The 19,100-nt window shown below is 32.7% G+C and overlaps 1 protein-coding gene across 1 annotated transcript in view; it reads left to right on the top strand.

Moving 5' to 3' along the window:
- LOC126812270 (uncharacterized) overlaps positions 1-19,100 on the top strand; it is a 43,906-nt gene that overhangs the window by 3,973 nt on the left and 20,833 nt on the right. The gene's annotated exons all lie outside the window — the stretch shown is intronic.

The raw sequence follows: 19,100 nt of genomic DNA, 5'->3' as shown, positions 1-19,100 counted from the left end.
ATTCTCACTCCCAGCCTAAATATACATGTACATGTAGCTACAAGTAGTCACATGTTTGTATGAGGCAGGGTATTCTTACTCTTTCTAGTTCTAGAACACCTGATACCAATTTGAGGAGCTCACATATCTAACAAATGGTTGTTGTACTTTTCTATTCAAAATTAATCTTTTTTTTTCTGTTAAGACAAGTGGATTTCAGTTTGTTCCGAGACTAAAAACTTTTCCACATGTTTGTCCGCCTGTCTATAAGAAGTACATGTATCTGAAGCCTGACGAAGTTAGTAAATATATATGTTGTTAATGTTGTTATTTGTCAAACAACCATCTTTCACAGGTACATTGGTAGCCAACTACTAAAGTAAATTCTCTGAAGGCTACTTTTTTGTACAAATTCAGTCTGTTCACCTCCATTTTGATTCTTACTGTCTACTATTGTACGTCTGCTGTCAGTAATCTGTGTCTTATCCATGTGGATTAGGATATTGTTTGTATATCAGATTAGGTGTTTTCTATTGAATGGATTAAAGCCTGGCCTGGAAAATCTTTGATCAAGGTAATTTAATTAGGTTTGTTATCTTAATTAATAGCACTTACAGGTGTAACACTATTACTCACGGCCCCTTTGATCTCTAACACTAGGTAATGACCATTTCACTTAAAGTGGTACAATATTGGTATATAATTTTCCATAAGTGTTCACTTAAATGAACTCTTTATTTGATGAGATGAGATTTATATTTTATTGGTGTTATATCAGTCATTTCATCTGCTTTGAAGAAATCTGAAGAAACCTCTTACACTGTTAATTTTCGTCTGATGTTCAATGAAAATATGTTGTTTCAGAAACAATGGATGTTGATCTTGATGAGACAGTTATTAAGAATAAGGAACTGGTGTGAAAATATTTTATCAATAATCAAAGATCATTTAAAACAAGCCTAAAATAGTATATACTTTTGTAATTTATTCATTAGAAAATGTTTGTAATTTATGAATGTGTTCAGTTTCTCATTGTGAGTGATAGACTGATGAGCTTATAAAGAGATCTGTTGACTTTCAAATTGAGATTTGTCTGAATACAGGATTTGACCTCATCTGTTCACAACTGATCTTTTGGTGGCTGCAAGAAGCCAAAACTATAGTAACTTAATCTTCTCCCAATCTCTCCATTTTCATTTACATACTCTTAAGATAATATTTAATTAAGAGATACCACAATAGCCCTAAGCCTCTCTTCTAATTAGGTTAAAATCCATTCTTATAAACTGTGATAATATTGTTAGAGTAATTATCTAGGCATAGATCAAGCCAAGCCATCACCCAGTTCTCAGTTTGTGTAAGGTATTGAACCCCTGCAGCAATTTAAAGGGTCATATGAAGTGTGTAAAGGATCTTTATTCCCTGCTCAGCTTGACACATGGGTCAGCATATCTGAAGGGGCTAGCTGACACTTGACATGTATTGTAACAGTTGAACTGGTGGCATGTACAGGATCAAAACTAGCATTCTAACTTGTTATTGTAATGGTGAGCAGACTCTTGCCTAGGTTGCATTAACTATCATAAATTTTACCAAGTTTAGTTGAGGATTATTCTCTAGATAAGGATATATCACTACTCAAGATTTTAGGACTGAAAAACGCTGTCATATCAAGATATTTAATTACAACTAAAAAAAATCTACTTTTTCAAATTATTAGTTTTCTGGGTGGATGTTTTGAACATGTATAAGGATTAAATGGAGATCATGGGTAAGTATATTGTTGTACTTCAGTGTTTAATATAATATATTTATTCAAGCGTGATACAGGCACATGTATAATATTAAAAAAAAATAACATAATCTACTGTAGGCCATATGTGTGTGGAGTGTAATAATGCAGAATTTTCTACATAGTATTGGGTTCTTTAATATGAAATGCATGAGAGAACATGTAGAAGTAAACAATGACCTTTCAAAAAATAACCTAAAAAGATATATAAACTTAGAAATTTGAACCTGGCTTTTTGAATTTCTAGATAAGAATTAACACAGTGTATGTTTCTTTCCGCACTTTTAATATGTAAATAATATAAGTTTAATTCCCATTAGTAAAAATATGTATGTTTAAAGGTTGCTCAAGCATATGCCAAAGTTTGGGACACATATCTGTCTAATGATGTTTTCACACATTTATTCATTACCCTTCAATGTGTCTTCAATACAATCTACATATATAATATACAAGTTTTATTTCATAAAAATATCTGTAGAATTGGAGGTAAAGTGGGGTTGACTGTAATGGTCCAATACATGCACTCTAGATCATATGGTTTATTTATTTATTTTGATACAACACTTGTCCTTGGAGATTTCTAAGATATCCTAAGAGTTCTGCAAGTGGAAAATGATTGGGAACCACAGGTCTAGAAAATATGAAGTATATAGTTGTTTGTTCTAAAAACATAAAAAGCATGGCTATGTACAACAATTGTTTTCAGAATTATAATTCATTGTTATACTAATTATGACTAAGTACCATACATGTCAATGCTGTATATCAACATTGTGGAATTGTTATGTGACAATGAGATTATTTGTGGTTTGTTCTTGAGTGTTTAATGTTGAGATTTGTGACACAAATGGCATACCATACATTCTAAGACACAATTACCTGTTTCCTAGCAAAATTATTGACAATAACAAAAAACAGACAAACTAAACACAATAAAACACAGAGTGTAAACCTTTCACTTTTCTACTCTCTTAACCTTCAGTTCTACTTGACTGTGTGTCACTTTGGACATGAGCATTCTCTTGAGTTCGGAACATAATATATGGATATTAAACGTTGTAACTTTGAGCAACCCTGTATCTGAACTATAACTGACGCGGAACACAGAGGTTATCACAAAAGCTTGTAGTAACACAACAAAATGTTTCATGGGACAAAAATTGGAGATGTGCCCTGTACTTTATTGTGCAATGTCATGCATGGATATTGGTCATCTAAGCTTAACAATAAGTTGTCAAATGATGTGTTCATGGCTATGTAGACCCCCAAAACATGGTGTTTAAAAAATGAACAGTTTTGAATGTCAAATTTTACAAATGTCTTGACTGTTTTCATTATACTGAACTTTTCCAAAAACAAATTGGTCACCTTAATGGCATGACAAGTACCAATTTGTTTTACATGGCCATAGGCCTAGAAGTATTGTTAAATGTCAGTATGTGTTGATCTGAGAGTTGGTGATACACAGATTATTCGTTGCTTTAGATATAATAAACAAAGTGAGTGGGAATTCATTTGAAAATTGTCAGAAAATTGGTTCTAGAAGAAAAAGAACCTGGGGCCTGTTTCACAAAATTTTAACTAAGATAAAATTCACATTTTAGTAATTTGATTGGATAATTTTAGAGCTTAGCCAATCAAAATTGCAGTATCTACTAAAATTTGGATTTTATCTTTAGTTAAAATTTTGTGAAACAGGGCCCTGTTTTCCAAATGAGACAACTTCATTTAGATCAACTTTAAGGTAATTAGTGATGTGTCTCTAATTGCTCATCATTAACTAAGTTGTTGTTTGCATGAATATATTGTCCCATCCTTTATAATTGTGTCATTGCTTGATAATGACTAGAGAATCCTAGTCAAAATGCAGCTAAGTAATAAACAGTAATTGCATTCCATAGAATTGTGACCTGTATAAAAATGTATGTTTCCATTAAAAGAGTTTGTTACAATTTTTAATATTGCTCCAACATAGTCATTATACAAAGAGATACCAATTTGAAAAAGTTCATAATGGGAATGATAGTTAAAACATCTCAAATTTAGGCCAAATGTTGTTGATCATGATGTCTGCTCTAGGAAAACTAATGGTGTGTTTACTTACTCCACTAAGTGCATATATTGACACTTGAGAATTTCTTGGAAGGTTGTAAATTTGTTTTTACTTTTTTGAGGTCATAGTTTGCTCTATACATAATAAGATAATCGATATATATAACAGTAAATTACCAAGACATATTAAGTATTGCAAGAATATTTTTTATTTAAGCTTTATTTTGAAGACTGATTAGTATGGAAGAGTATTAGGACCAAATAAATAATAAATAGGTACTAAATCCCAATTAGGACAGGGGGTTGGGTGGCTGAATGGTCAATCATGTGCGCTTTAGATCATAAGGTCTGTCATTGAGTAGGTTTTCTCCGGATCCTCTGTTTTCCTCCCAAACTGAAGACCCCTACAAGGAAGCAAATTATTGAAATAACAATTAACCTCATGTTAGTTCTTTCACTTCCTAATTAGGACTAAATGAGATTTTTTTTAGAATTTTAGACTTAATATATGCTTACATAAATTTGTATCCTTTTTAGTTGTACACATTACCGTCCATTTGAATCTGTCTTGCTTGATTCTTGTCATTTGTCATGAAAAAATATATATTATATAGCCATGATGTTAGTCTCAGATTAGCCAGTGTCATGTAGGACATATGGGACAGGGGCAAACGTATGTAGACTTAACGGATGATATTTTTGTTATTGACCTAACCTACATGTATATTTTTATATAATATGCATTTCTATATTTTGCAATGCAATCTACATCTAAATCTACTGATTTAAATTTTACAATGGTCAATATTGATTTTTGGATGTGATTTTTATCTATGATTTCTATTTATGATGGCTCTTGTGTATAGCCTTTACTTTTATGTCATATTTTGTTCCCAAGATCAATAGTAATCATAGAGTATTCTCATTTCATTTGGACATGGATATTATACTAATTTGAGTAAGCAAATACGGTTTAAGGGGGAATGTCCTGTTCTAGATCTGCATGTAAAGACAGGTTAGCAAATGCATACACATGTACAAATGTAGGTGGATTCAAAACTCAAAAACATTGCAGGTGGCTCTTGGTATGCTGTTCGGAATTTCAGATGAGCATTTAAATTAGGTTTATCCAGGTAGTGTTAGGTAAGATGTCAGATCTAATGCATGTTTTTTAACCGCCATGTTTGTTTTTGCTGTGTTTAATTTAAAGACAGGGTCTATTGTTAAATGGACGAAGAACACACACATTTACTTGTTTGTAAAAAGTATTTTGCAAAACCAATTTATCTGTCAAAACATTATCAACAATGTTTATCTCTCTTTACTCATTGTTACTTTTGTTTATAAACCCTGGTGAAATGGACCATTATACAGATTACCCTCCCCCGCCCTTCTATCCATTCCCCCATCCATTCATGTTGGCAGACTAATATTTTATCAAGTCAGGCCTATCTTTGACACGTATTAGTTTATTTACAACTATAAAGTGACCAGTGTGTCCTTAAGACATTAAAGCGGACAGGTGTTGTGGTTTGACTTGTTGTGCAGGGATACAGGAATAGACATACCATTATCTATTGTTCTCATCTGATTGTCGTGTCTCAGTGTTTCGGGGTAGATGGTAAAGCCTGGACACTTGCTATTATATTTACTCGTATTCTTGTATCTATACAGGGTAAATATTAACCAACTTATCACCTACTATATCTGTATATAATGTGTTTGTAATGGATAAGTTTTGGTCAGAAGATCACAAGAATTCTTGAATAAGAAATTTGTAAAAGAATTTTGAAGAAACCAATTCATCATGAAAATATATTTTAGTAAAGTTCAGTAAGTTAATATGTTGCTTTTGAAATATTCTATAAATATCCTGTCTTTGAAATTCTTTTTTAATAGAACAAATGCTCAGGCAATCAATTAATGTCTTGAAAGACACGAATCGTCATTTGTAACTTTTGAACAATATCAAATTCTTTACAGTATAATCAACTCTAAAATGTAGTTAAGAAAACAAATTCAAAATATTAACGGGACATACATGTTATCTCCCAGCATGGATTGAAATGAGACCCATCAAAGTTTATTTGAAGATCATACATGTAGGTGGCGTTGGCTTGATTTGACCATATCCCATTTATATACCGTCTGCTAAAGGTTAACAAATTTTCAGTTCATCATATCTTTGTATACATGTATACTCTATGATACATTTTCAGGTTAAAAAATGATAATGAAATTCTGAAGGAGAGCGCTGTATGTTGTTATTTGTATATTCTCTTTTGGTAATCTTACTATTTTAAACAGAAACTTTCAGACCGTGATAAATAGGCCAATTCCCCATATTCTAGTGTTTGATTAGCATACTCAAAGAAATTTCTTTTCTCTTTTTTTTTGGAGACTAGTGAAAACTGTGATTTCTATTTTTGAGAGTTATACATGAATAAGATATGTGGATTATTTATATAATATATATCTAAAAGTTTGTTTTCAATAACTGTTACGACAATATAGATTTTGGGATTAATGTTTATAATTAATTGCTAATTGTTTTTAATATAATCTTTGGCATTTTGCGATCTGGAAACACATTGACAGAACACAGTTTTTATGGGGAGCAATGGTTAGTTTTATTCTAAAGGGGGCTTATGGTGACATTGCAACTCAAAGCAACTAGTTGCATTCAGTTGCAAGTGTGCTTATGTTGATCATATCAGCAACTGAGGACAACTGAATTCGGAGGGCTTGTGTCTAATCGGAACTGATAGCGATTACACTTAACACAGTACTGTTAATTTATTCATCACATGATCAACAAAATTAGAAGAAGCATCCCAAAGGCATAGTCGGTCTTGCCACAATTCTATTAATATTTTATTGTCGACATATCAATATTTGAAAAGTGGGTGTCTTCGTTCGCTTCCATTTTGCTTATTTCTAAAGTTACATGACACATTTCTCTTATCACTCATGTTATTTCTATGAGTTGTAAGAACGCTTACGTCGACTGCAACTGGTTGCAAAAAGTTAAATGTGCAACAAATTGCAAATGACTGCAACTAGTTGCTTCGATTTGGTGCTCTTGTTGACCTTTTTCAGCTGCATTCAGTTGCTCCCAATTGCTGAAATGCCGGTTGCTTACTGTTTAAAATAGTAAGATTACCAAAAGAGAATATACAAATAACAAGGTCGACATAAGCCCCCCTTAACAGCACAACATTCCAACAAGTATCCTATTATCATTATCAAGCACAATGACATTTAGTAAATGTAAATGGTTTCACTATGAATTTCATATTTTTACTAAATGTCATTGTGCTTGATGAGGATAAGTGGATACTTGTCGAAATGTCGTGTTTTTAGAAAAAAACTAGTGATTGTTTCCCATAAAAACTGTGTTGTGTTAATTGTTTACAATAACTGATACCAGTTATCATTTTATTCAGGGTGTGATATATTTGATTTTTAATTAAGAATGTACTTCAATGTTATTGTCTTTTAAAGAAACAGTTGTCTAAGTTGATTATATTTATTCCAAAAAGTATGCCTACATATGTTTTTTTTTTATTATTATTTAATCTTTTGTTTGAAATTGTTGAAATCTAAGAGAAAAAGATATAATAATTGGACATGGTAAACATTTATCACCTATCATACTTGTTAATTTATAGTTATTAAGTAGACATTATATTTCAGCCAAGACATTTTGTCTGTCCTGATGCGTTATATCTTAATCTGGTATGACAGATAATAAAAAGAAAAGCCTAACAACCCAATCATTTATCTCTTGTCCGGCTGTACATGGTGAATCTCCGGCTCTTCTTAGGTATTCATATTAAATACTATTTAATTTCTTATTGTCTGCAGCCATTTGATGGTGTGAAAAGTTCAGTATTAAGATTTCTGACTCTCTATATTATTATAATGTCATTTCTGTACATCTAAAGATTTATTAGAGGTACATGTAAAATTGTGTTCATTTAATAGTAAGGTTTATTTGTCCAAAAAGCATGTACATGTGAGGAATTTTGGTGAAAAATGAAATTAATTACCTCTTGAAAATAGCTGAATTCTCTATGACAAATAATGATTAAAACATAGGCCCTACATGTATGAAACATCTAAATCCACCAGAAGCACGCACAATGGGCTTTAGTTAGCAAGTTGATGTGAACGAATAAAAGCACCAAATTTCACACAAATACTTTTCTCTAGAACTTTCCATTTTCGAAAGGCGACACTTCTAAATATATGTAAAATCATATCTCCCAATTAGGATTGCAATCTTGATAGCTAAGCTATATTTGCAAGGGCAAGGGGGGGGGGGGGTTTAATTGTCTTCCAGGATGAACCTTTCATTACATTAAAAATTGTACATCATAGATCAAACCACTGTTAAGATCAATGTCTGAATAATCAAAACAGCAACAACACATAATCGAACTAAAATCAAAGAAGTCCTGCTCCTAATTTTCAACATCACCACATTTTTTTTGGGTCATTAAGATAAATTAACTCTATAAATGTCTGTAATTCAAGTTAATTGAATATTAAAGTGGTGAAAGTACTGAGACACGAAAATATCTGGTAATGGCATCCATTTCATTTGATAATAGGCTGCTTATTTCGCTTGTTGTCAACGATAGTTTAAAGAAAACGGGTTTAATCTTTTTATCAACTTAAGACTTTCAGGGTGTTGAATGGATATTCAGAAGTCTTAAAAAGTGAACATGGTACGCAACGGTACAAAAATGAACTAGATTAACATTTCTTTACGCGGGCCACTTGGTATGTTTGGAAAAGATAATGTTTTATCAATATTGAGCTGGAAGTCCATGCTACTGAATGCATATTTTTTGCACTTAAAACGATGTAAAGAGTGGTTATTTGTTAAAAGTTTTTGACCTAATATGTAAAGCTTTATCTATTATATAAAAAGTAACTTATTTATGTTTGATTACAAGTAACTTTATTTTTTAATCCGTTAGAGGCAACAACTTTTGTTATTCGTGGAGGATACCCAAGTTATAGTTCATCTCTTTATATCAACTGAAAAAAAGAGTCAAAAAATGAAATAAAATGGGGTTTATACGTATTTTTGTGGTATCACAATTAGCCTAACCACAATGCATCATTCTAATTACATTATTTCCTACTGGGATCTCTTTTAATCCAATTTGTTGGCATGGTTCCTCCTTGTCAGTGATGTAGGACAGAGGGCCTGACAAGGACAGCTGTCTAGTCGTTTGGATGGGACAAAAAAACGAGGTCCTGTGTACACATTGGGGTCTACGTAAAAGATCCCTTGACAGTTGGAATTTGATATAAGAGTAGGCCGTAGTGCCGCTGACCGGGCAAAATTTCCCCCATAACACACTGTAAGGCATACGCCCGTATTCATTAGCCCAGTTCGGAGCAGAACAGTAAGATGTTAAACTCCATTTCATTTCATTTCTTTTAATCCAATTCAGGACAGTTTGTTTCAAAATTGATTTAAGAACCCTGTGTTTAATATTCTACTTTTCTGCACCAACTTGGCTAATGAAGACATGGATATGCCATTCAGTGTTATATTGAGACAATGCATTCTAACTTCTAGCCACTTTTTCGTTTTCATGACAGACAAATTACAGAAATTGCAATCGTACTTGAAAACAATATATATACCTTCCGCGGACCAAAAAGTGACACTGTTAGTCATTATGATACTAACATCGATAACTTCATCATATGGAGTGGCATTATAAGTACTGAATTGTCTGAATCAAATTTGTTATGCTTGATTACAATACATTGGAATGAACCTTTCATAAGTATGTATGATAGATATTCCAATCAAAAATAATATTTGTTCCCATTGATCCTCAATTAAATTATATTAAATATCAATATTTTAGTAAGGCTTTTAACCGTACATTTACTCTGATAAATCGTTTTATCAATTTGATAATACCCTAATATGAATTTATAAATGGAAAATTTAGTAAATGGGTTAATTGATGAGAGTGGATCTCTGTATATATAATAGTTTATAATCATTACTTACAGCTGAGTAAAGATCATTGTTAATTCACCCTTAATGATTGGTTAATATAAATTCCCTTATCTCTTGCCAAAACCTTATATATAAAGACGTTTAATTAGCTTGTTATAAACTGGGCGTTAACCAATCACATTGACCAGATTATTCTCATGTAAATAACGGGAGAAAAGAGTTGTGTTTAAAGAACTTGATATATAAGCCAAGAAATAATTTTCTCGTCCCTTGACCAGAGCGGCTCCGAGACACTCCCACTATTGTCAAAACGTCTGCTCAAGTGGTCAGTTTTCAATAAGTCATGACATAAGATGAACATATGCTAGGAACATTTAAATCTTTGTCCAACACAATCTTTTATTGGCCATACTTGGAAGTCTATTTAGTGCAGCTGAAGAGAGGCGTTCATTCTCTCAACAAGCATTGTGTATTTGTGTATACATAAAAGAGTAGGTAGTTTATCTCAGGTAAATTAACCACAGGGATGTGAGCTTTACACATTCTGGATGCTCCGCCTGTGTGGACAGAGGTTCACCTGCCAAGGATAGCGTGGCCAATGTTTTGTCCACGACTATATAATAATACAGTAGGTATTGTTCATGATATATTCTACGGTATCCCATTAATAGTCATTTCTGTATATTAGTAGATATTTGAATCTGTCATCTGACAAAGTTGTATATTATGATTGATGTTGTTATTCAAGTATTATCTATATGTTTGTATTAGGGCTTTATTGTATGATGAGTCATGCATAAAGTCAATTTTCTTAATCATTGAATCATCATTCCCATGCACATATTTATGATACTACTATTCAAATACAGGTACACTATATTAAAGTCATTTTTTTAATGTACACCTATTGTATACATACGTACTTATTTACCTTTTTATAGAATACAGTATTTAAATTAGTTGAAAAGGAAGTGACATGGCATACATTAATCCTCGATTAAAGGACTAGAAATTATTTAGATCTCAAATTATTAAAATGTTTGCATATGGTTCTGAATATAATTACTAGGTCTATTATTTAATACCAGACAAAGAATATGTTAATAATTAAAGATAAAAATTCACAATTCATCACACTTGATAAGTTATTTCTAAAAATGTACAGTCTCAAACTTCTGGTAAATTGATACCAAGAAAACTATTTGATTATTTCCCTGTTACAAAATGAAGTCATCTGTTTCGTTAGTTATTAACTTTTTGTTTTTTTGTTTGTCCTTCATATAGTTTTTATATCTTTTTTATGTCTTTACACCCTTCTTCCCACCTATAACTTTATTTCTTGTGTCCTATATTCAACAAAACCGTGCTAATTTGGAGGGGATAATTTATTCATAAACTTTAGACGATTAAGTTTTTGATAAGGTGGTTATATGACACTGGGAGGTTCAGACAACATTATTCTTCATGGCCAGGTGAATATTATAAATCACTATGCAATATTAGTATTTTTATCAGATGGCAGTACATGGTTTTCAATGGATGTTATCACAAAGAGCTAAGTAATGTGATATAGGGTCGTGAAAAACAGTTGAGGTTTGAAATTTAGCAGTTTTCTTTGTATCAGGGCTTTTACTTCAAAATTTGCGAGCCGGTCAATTTTTCATATGTATAAAATATATATATATTAGCAAGTGTTTAAAGAATATGACAATTTTTGGCATTATCCCAATTTGTTAGAATTATTTTATGTGCTTTTGCATATAGAAATGAAAAGTTTTAGAGTATTTATCATGCTTTAAGGATAAATTCATTGAATTTTTGATTTTAAGGCCATGTAAATTTACTGCAAGATAAATTCTTCATTAAGTCAATTTGATGGTCTGTCGGTAAAGAAGTGCAAATATGACTGAAACCTATGTACCCTCATAGAGAGCAGATGCAGTTGTTTCTATAGTAATTTAATGCATCGGTAATGTTTTTCATTTGGAACACGAGTTAATGTTTTTTATACGCCCACATTTTCATGTGGACGTATATTGTTGTCGCTCCTGTCAACCCATCCGTTCATCCATAATTTATTTGTGGACACTCTACAGGTCATAATTTTTATCAGATTTTGACTAAATTTGAAATATAGGTCTATCTCTCAAAGATCTCAATAAATTTTAGCATGTGGTCCCTCTAGAGGTCACAATTTTTATGTTGATTTAAAGAAACGTTTGAATATATCACCATTACTCCATAATGATGGTTGAGTTCAAATTTCGAAAAAATCAGACTGAAAAGAGAGAGAGAGAAATGGGGTTTAAACTCCACTCGACACAAACCAGGTCATTTCGGGACTAACATATGGTTTAATTTTATTTCAATAATTCGCTTGCGCGTAGGGATCTTTAGCAGTGGGAGGAAACCGGAGGACCTGGAGAAAACCCACGTGGTTGGACAGGCGACCCTACTCCTTGTCACGTGCAACCGGGGATTCAAAACCACGCCAGTTGACTCAATGACAGGCTTTATGATACAGTGCGCACGTGCTCACCATTCGGCCATCCAACCGCCAAAATCAGACTGAAACTGCTGGACAAATAGTGTAAAAGTATGTAATACGACAATTTTTTTCCGATTTTGATGAAATTAAAAATATGTTTATATCCCAAAGATCTCATTTCCTTTGGATCTTCGCACATATCAGACCATAACCTCCTGGATTATTGCCCATGATTGTACAAAAAATCATAATTTTAGCTTGAGTTCAATTTCGGTAAATCAAAACAAAACTGCTCCTTGCGTGCAAATTGTGTAAAATTATGGACTACAAAAGTTGTGGACCCTCTAGAGGTCACAATTTTTGTCCAATTTTGATGAAGCTTAAAGATATCTTTATATCCCTTTCAATATTCAAGCATTTCAGACAATAATTTCCTGGATTATGGCCCCTGACTCTACATAAAATCACAAGGTTTTTTTTTTACGTATCTTGCATGTCAACCACTTGTTTTCTAAGCATATGGTTTGGGATCTTGTTTTTATTTCTCATTGGACAGAAAATATAAATGATATATTCTGATCTTCTTTAATCAAGTTTTAGATTGTAATAAAACTTAATCTGTTCTTTGATGTAAACTAGAAAATATGCTGCATTTAACATTTGATATATAAAAGCCAGTGAAGAATAAAATGACACAATAGATATAGTATTTTATATTACAATGTATTGTTGGTATTTCATCAGATATGATATGATATAAAGGATAGGCTGAGGGATAGGATCCATTTGGTTACCGGTATTATTCTTGAAAAATCATGGGCGTTATTTTAGAATCTGTTCACCAATTTTTATCTAAACAGCCATAGCTTTAACAAGCAATACAATAATATGAGAGGTGGGCAGAATCTTGTATTTAGCTACAACATAAAACTAAATCTGTTAACCTGGCAAAAGTTCTCCTTTGATTTCATTACTTTGAAAGGAATAAGCTTATTTGATTTTGATAAGTCTAATATACAATCATGACGAGGAACAACATGTACATAATTCAATTGGTGCAGACCAAACAGATATAAAATGGAGATTACAAGTCATAAAACCTTTCCTTTTCATTTTATTTATGATCAATACATTAATAATTTACTTATACTCATGTTAGATCTTGTACTGAGGACAGTCATGGGTATCGTAGTGTTTACTTTATAGATATATTATATATGCTTACTTTAAACGGGAAACAAGTCAGATGGTTCACAATAATAAATATATCAAATCAGTATACTATTTGACTGTAACTTGAATGACTGTTATCTTAATCTGATTATCCAAGAAAAAAAAACTGTATTAAGAATGGACTAGTCTGTACTGAATATATCTATAGCAGAATTATTATCTTGTTTGCCTCACACGCATAAAGACGGTGGCATGAAATCATTGGTAAGTATTGCAAACATCAAAGGCCCATTTAAGTTACCAGTGAGCGATTAAGGTCATTTTTTAGACAACCATGTTTTTGGTAAGCGTTAATATTTGATGGGGTATTGTCCCTTTATTAAGATTATAAGATAATACTTTGACAATCCCATTAAAGAGTAAAGACATATAATAAGTGTAAGAGTTTGTGATTAGTATTAAATAGTTTTGTCCCCTGGTTAGAACATCTCGCATTTCATTTTAATCACCATTTTATCCCTATTTAAACTACTATAATCTATAGATTTAGTATAGTTACTATTATACGCTATTGACTGTTAGTATTACTTTCAATAAAGAAGACATTTTGTGATTTGAATAGTTCAGCCAAGGTATAGTTTTAGATAGATAAAACTTTTTAAGAGTTTATCTTAATCTTTAACTGACTTGTCCAGTTGTTAACATTGATCTCAACATCTTATTTATTTAGGATTTAAGAAATCAAGAAGAGTTTTATTATAATCCCTTATCCTTATTTATAGTAGATTTGTTTCTGGCAAAATACAATAATGTCATGGTGTCCTACTCCTAGGCAATGTTCACACTGAAGAGTTGTGTTGACAATTTGTATGATTCAGTGTAGGATAAAGCATAGGCATAGGGGCTCGATGACAGTTAGGGGGGCAGAACGCGATATGCCCGAAAAAATTTCGGGTTTACAGAGAGCGCCGGTCATCCTTGAGAGGCGAAGAGAGGGGAACTTACCTTGCCCCCCCCCCCCCCAGGTGGTTGACTTGAATTCCAATCAGTCGTTTACAGTCCACGAAGACGGGACCGTTGGGAGAAAATTTTGAAAATTTAACTGCCACAAACGCGTTTTCCTGATATTCCAGCCTGTGAATACAGCAACTTCAATTTGGTCCAATATAGCCTACCTGGCTGACCGGAATTCCAAACAACCAATCAATCGTCGCTGGGTTCGGGGGTATACCCCCCGGAGAAAATTTTGAAAATTTAACCACCGCAAATGCGTTTTCTGCTACTCTAGCACTTGTAAACTCCAAAAGTATCCAATGGTTTTGTAACCGAAATCCCACTCTGAATTCCAACCATCCAATCATACTGTTGCAACTGCATTCACAAATAATAATCGATGCCCGAAAAATGTCGCACAAAGTAGAGTGACTCCAGGCAACATTTTTTAATCCATAATCAACTCTGTACAAATTCGTTGTATTCAATTAAAAGAAAAGTAAAATTAGTGTTATATTAGGGCTCGATAACAGTAAGGGAAGCAAAACTAGAAATGCCTGAAAAAAATTGGGTTTACAGACAGCGGCGCCAGTTTTCTTCGAGAGGCAAAGAAGCGGAATTGACCTTGTATGGACCCCGCAAGAAAATTTGGGAATATTCCAGCCCGTAAAATTAGTGCTTTATTAGATTTCGGGCACTTTTTTTTGCCAAGTAGATGAAATAAATTTTTCACATTACCCGTCTGCCCGAAAAGTCAGCTTGCCCGAAAGTTAGGGGGGCACCAAAAGTCAGCTTATATCATGTTTTCTTATGGGGAAAAAAAAACCTACCCTTGAAGAATAACCCGTTACAGGTTTAAAGAAAAACTTGCAGAAGAATAACCCCAAATTTCCCTGTATATATCCAAAGCCGCCCCCGACTTTCAGACCGCAAGTTATTCCGTGCATAGAATATACCCCAAAGATCAAAGAGATTTACCATTACAGGTTTATAATGTGTTAATGTGTTTTCCTAGCAATTCCTATCATACACCTAGATAGATCAGATAGTAAGTGTTTTTTTATAGAGTAATTAATGCTCCCTAAAAATCTGTATTATTTTTAAGATACTGTAGCAGATTTATGGGTGTTTTTCTTACATTTTTAAGGCTCTGCCCCATTGCTTTCAAAGTACCCCTTTCTCCCCACTCTCTAGGAAAATGTTTCCATTATAGTCTAGGGACTTGACACTGTGTCCATTATATTATTTGGACCTTGCACTGTGTCCATTATATTCTTTGAACCTGGGACTGGTCTAATATTTTCTTGGAATCTGGCGCTGTATTCACTTTGTTCTAGGGACCCAGCAATGTGGCCACTAATTTCTAGGGACCTGGCACTAGTTTCTAGGGACTGGGAACTGTGCCCATTGTTTTCTGTGAACCTGGCACTATCTCTTACTATTTTCAAGCTATCAGTGCAGTGTCTAGCTACATGTATCTGTGGATGTGTCCACTATTTCTACCTATCTGTGCTGTGTCCACTATTTTCTAGCTATCTGGTATGTAGCGATATTTTCTAGACACCCAACATTTTGTCCACTTCTAGGAACTTGACACTGTGTCCACTATATATAAAGGAACATAACATGAGTATGTTGGTAGTCAGTATGTCATATAAAGGTTAGGTGAAACTAGTCTTTCTATACAAGGTGATAAAGTCACACCATGGTAATATTTATATAGGCATTATCCTTATAGTATACGTGAAAAGACATGGGTTGCATTGTAGCCAACGTTCACCACAACCTGGTCACTGTATCTCGCTGATTTGACATTCCTAGTTAGTAACTTTTTATATATAAAAACGTCTTAATTAATGCACTTACAGTAGCACGAACGATCGACCTGCTTAACACACTTAGTTACGTAACTGATGAATCACTTAAACCAACTGTCATGAAGTTGTACTGAATTTTAATTTTGCACATGGTTGCCGAGTACATTTACCGACTGTCTTCTAAAAGGTAGAGACCAAAAGTAAATTTCAGACTTGAAGAAAAAAAATGTAAATGGCGTCAAAAACAAAACACATTTACCAACAGCTCAAATGCATGCACTGTTGAATTAATTTTGAATCACGTCTGGTAGGGTAGTTAAGTGTGTTTGTGTATTTCATGTCGAATCCCCTTAGAATAATCTGATTAAATCGGCTTTTATATTGTACTAAGATGTCAGAGCCATACGCTTATTGAAGTCACGATCCTATCACTCCTAGATACCTACTAGATTTTACAAATAACATTAGCATATATTTATTAAAAAGTCTGTTTTTTATTCAGTGAAAAGGAAAGAAAAGTTTGGTTTATTAAGGTCTTTTCGGATCTACGTCACTATATCGTATCAACGTTGAATTTATAGATAGTTATATTAATACTTATCACCTAGTTATAACATCTTGTAAATCATAGACACCCTGTAATTTTCTCATTTAGGCTGGGTCAAAGAATCTAAACGTGGGTTTGAACCAAGGAAAAAGATATCAGATAAGAATATCGCTCTACCGTGCTCTATGCCTGTTGTAAATCATGAATGACATTTTGTGTTATTTATCAAAGAAATCTCTATGTTGATATAAAACTAAGCTGAGTGCAAACCAATTGTTGATGTAAACTGATTTGTGAAATTTTTATCATTCATTATAATGTCAGCTTTTTGGGAAAAGGCCATAACCTGCATGTTTAAAAAAAAATCATATACATGAAGATGAAGGAAGTTTTTATGTAGGAGATCTACGTGTTCTTCAGTTCAACATGAACGGATAACGGATAACATTATGAGTTATGTAGTGGTTTTTATATTAATATCTATATGTATTTGTGCTTAAGAAAAGGCTGGGTGGCCAGGTGGGTTAATGTGTGCGTTTTAGATCAAAGTCTGTCATTTTAGTCAAGTGGTGTGGTTTCGATCCCATTCTGGAATATGACCTGGGGCCTGTTTTACAAAATTTTAACTAAGATCAAATCCAAATTTTAGTAATTTGATTGGATATTAGACTGATTGTAGTGCTTAGCCAATCAAAATTGAAGTATCTACTAAAATTTGGATTTTATCTTTAGTTAAAATTTTGTGAAACAGGACCCAGACCTACAAATTCTTCCCATGGCTAAAGAACCCTACACTCAATGGACCTATCAAATTGAATATGTATAGCATGTTAGCCCCAAATACCCTAGTTTGCATTGAGTGGACTTTATGCCTTGTCTGTCTGTCCATATACAGTGGATGGGTTGGGGTTTTTTATTTTTTATATAAAGAAGATCTACCTGTGCTTAGAGATGAACAGGTTACAATGTCAGTACATGTTAAAAATTCTTGTTGTAATATAATCCCTATATTTTAGATATTATTATAATCTTTAGACTAGGGAGTGTGGGTTACCTTATGATTATACCTGTACACGTCATTTCTCATTAAGATATTCTCTCTATTGACTTTATCATACTACAATACAGATGATTGACATTGCATGATATTCATTTCAACAGTTAAATCTTTATGTGTGGTGTAATCTCATATTAGTTTACAATCAGAAGCATGTGGTTTAATTTGAAATTAGGATTAAACAGGTCAAACTACTATATTTTTTTAAAAAAGTGCCAGTATGTAAAAAAGTACAGAATATAGATTTTTGCCATGGCCGCACAAGTTTTGGTAACTTAAACTAGCTAAATCACTTATCTTTAAAACTTAATATGGATGAAAATGGGTCAAAAGGCACATATTAATTGTTCAATGTGTCTTAAATATTGGATATCATCAGCCCATGTATTCATGGTAAGACAACATCAATATTGTTTGGAAAGGACCAGGGATTAAAATAAATAGGGTTTAACGTCCTACCGTTCTGCTCCCACTGGGTTAATGAAGACAGTTATGCAATGGACCAATAATTTGTGTTTGTAATGTCAAAGACTGGGGATAATATTAAGTTATAGTTTACACCCTTTAAAATTTTTTGTTGAAAATTGAAGTTATTTCTGTCACAGTAACAATAATATAGTAATTTTTTAATTGAATATTATATTAGTAGGAATTTTTTTATTAATAAAAAAACACACAGGAAACATCTGTCAATAATATTACTCGAACACAGTTTGGATTCATACCTCGTAATACAATAGGTGTAAAATCATAAACTAAATTTTATTATCTTTGTGAAATGTATGTGAAATAAACTTCCTGAGAACCATCTGCTTGGAGGAAAGTCCTCTTTCTTTGTTTATTTCGCTATTTGTTATGTTGTGTGTATGTGAGAAAAACTTATACCACTCACAAAGGAAACTTCATATTTGCTGGTAGGTAAGTCGTACATATATATATATACCTGTCTTAAAAACAAATTACCTACAATGTCTCTGGTTTATAGTATATATTTTTAACTCATGTGAATGACACAACAGTCTGTAACAATTACATGTCTTAACTGATGAACAGCTATATTAACTTTCTAGATAAACAAAAGTTATTAGGGAGATTTAGGAAAAATTAACTCTCTAGTGAGAAAACAAGATGAGTGACTGACAGCTTCATGACCAGATGTCAATCAATATAATGAGGGGTAAACAACTTCTGCACATTAATGACT

This window comes from Patella vulgata, chromosome 2, assembly GCF_932274485.2.
Source record: "Patella vulgata chromosome 2, xgPatVulg1.2, whole genome shotgun sequence".
In the NCBI taxonomy this organism is placed as follows: Eukaryota; Metazoa; Mollusca; class Gastropoda; family Patellidae; genus Patella; species Patella vulgata.
Note: the sequence above shows the minus strand (reverse complement) of the source record. Positions and strands in the feature narration are given on the sequence as shown.